The 2,334-nt window shown below is 34.8% G+C and overlaps 1 pseudogene; it reads left to right on the top strand.

The window, feature by feature from the left end:
* The first annotated feature begins 513 nt into the window (after positions 1–513).
* On the top strand, positions 514–611 carry LOC111762254 (U6 spliceosomal RNA; annotated as a pseudogene).
* The last annotated feature ends 1,723 nt before the right edge of the window (positions 612–2,334 follow it).

The raw sequence follows: 2,334 nt of genomic DNA, 5'->3' as shown, positions 1-2,334 counted from the left end.
TTGGAGGACTAAATATTTTTGAGATGTAAATTCTATCAAACTGATTTACAGATTCAATGTAATCCTAATAAAAATCCTAACAGCTTTTGTGTTGTAATTGAAAAACCAATAATCAAATTTGCTTGGATGGGAAAGTGGTGCTGAAATAGCCAAAAATGTGTTTTAAAAAAGAAGGAAGTGGGAGGAGTCTCACTTACTGACTTTAAAGTATATCATTTTGCTACAGTGGTGAAAACAATATGGTACTGGCATAAAGACAGACAGATTAGCCAACAGAACCAAATCAAGAATCTAGAAATAGACCCTCACATCTACAGTCAAGTGATTTTTGACAAGGCTATTAAGCCCACCCAGCTGAGCTAGAAGAGACTATTCAACAAATTGTACTGGGAAAATAGGGAAGTCATACCCAAAAGACATAAAGAGAACCCCTATCTAGCACCTTATACAAATATTAACTAAAAGTGTATCAAGGACCTAAATATAAAAGTGATAATAATACAACTCCTAGAAGTAAATGTAGGTAAACATCTTCCAAATCAATACAGAGAAGATCAGCATGGTCCTTGCACAAGTATGACATGCAAATTTGTGAAGCTTTCCATATTTTTAAATGGGCTAAAGATTTAAATAGACATTTCTCTAAAGAGGAAATACAAATTGTGAAAAAGCACTTGAAAAATATTCCATATCTTTAACTATTAGGGAAATGCAAATCAAAACAACAAAGAGCTATCATCTCACACTGCATGGAATGGTTGTTATTTAGGGGGAAAAACCAGTAACTGCTGTAGAAGATGTGGAGAACTGGGAATACTCTTCCCTGTTGGTGGGATTGTAAAATAGTGCAGCCTCTCTGGAAGAGAGTTTGGTGGTTCCTCTGGAAGCTAAATATAGAACTGCTATATGATCCAGCAATTCCTCTACAAAGAATATATCCAAAAGAACTGAAAACTCTGACACAGACATCTGCACACCTACGTACATAGCAGCATTATTTACAATTTCCAAAAGTTTGAAACAACCCAAATGCCCATCAACCAATGAATGGATAAACAAAATGTGGTATGTACATAAGATGGAATATCATGCTGTAGTAAGAAGAAATGAAATTGGGACACATGTAATAACATGCATGACTCTAAGTGAAATAAGGCTAACACGAAAGGACAAATATTGCATGGTCCTATTAATATGAACTAAATAAATGCATGGGGTTAATTCCTAGAGTATAGGTCAATAAGAGGTAAGAGGAGGGCTGAGAAATATTACAGATGTTTAAGGGATGTAGAAATTTTAATTAACATGACTGTAAAAGTTTGGAAATGGATAGAGTGGATGACAACTCATTATAGTGAATAGCGGCTAGATAAAATGGCAATGTGGCTGAAAAGGGTAGCCTGGGGATGTAAATGGTTATTGAAATAAAGCTAGAGAATAATCTAAGACTGAGTAATCAGTGAGCCAGTGGTGGATGAGAATTTTAGCTTATGGTACAGATGTGAGAGTTTCTTTCTATGTGCTAGAGTGGATATAAGTCACTATTGCTGGGTGGTTGGAATGTGGAGATGCTCTGGAAAAATAAAATTGGTGAGATATATGGACTGTGGTTAACAGCAATACCGTTATATTGTTGTATCAACACCAAAGTAGTACTGTGTTTACAATGGGGAGGGGTATGGAAAAAGTGCATCAAATGCATGCTATGGACAATGGTTGGTGGTAATAGGTGGATGATATCATCTCATAATCTGTAACAATGAGATGAAGTCGTGAAACATATGACATCATGGATGAATCCGGAGGATATTATGTTGAGTGAAGCAAGCCAGGCACTAAAGGACAAATACTGTCCAACTGGGCTATTATGAAATTAAAATATTACATAAACTCTTGGATTTAATAATTAGAATATAGTTCATCAAAAAGTAGAATGAGTGTAGAGAATGGAAAGCTAATGGCTAATCTCTGCAGAACTGGTTAAAAGGTTTTGTTTTTTTTTGTAAATCTTTAGAAATGAATGCAAATGGTGGAAGGACATTATGGTGTTTGTGACTAGCAGAGCTATTATAAGGGTATGACAGTGGTTGAAAGTGAAAGTTTAAGGACATATATATTACTATACTGAAAGCTAAGAAATGTAACATAGGACTGTATAACAGTAAAATTTCATGTAGGTTGCTGGTATAGCTCAGTGTATAAGTGCTGGCTTCCCACCTGAGTCCTGGCTTCAATCAACAGCTCTGTTACATAAAAAAAAATTGTTATCTTAAAAAATTAAAAAAGAAAGACTCATGTAAAGTATGAATATTGCTGATATTGCATATATGATTG

Source organism: Dasypus novemcinctus, chromosome X, assembly GCF_030445035.2.
Source record: "Dasypus novemcinctus isolate mDasNov1 chromosome X, mDasNov1.1.hap2, whole genome shotgun sequence".
Classification (NCBI taxonomy): Eukaryota; Metazoa; Chordata; class Mammalia; order Cingulata; family Dasypodidae; genus Dasypus; species Dasypus novemcinctus.
This window is presented reverse-complemented; position numbering and strand designations above follow the sequence as displayed.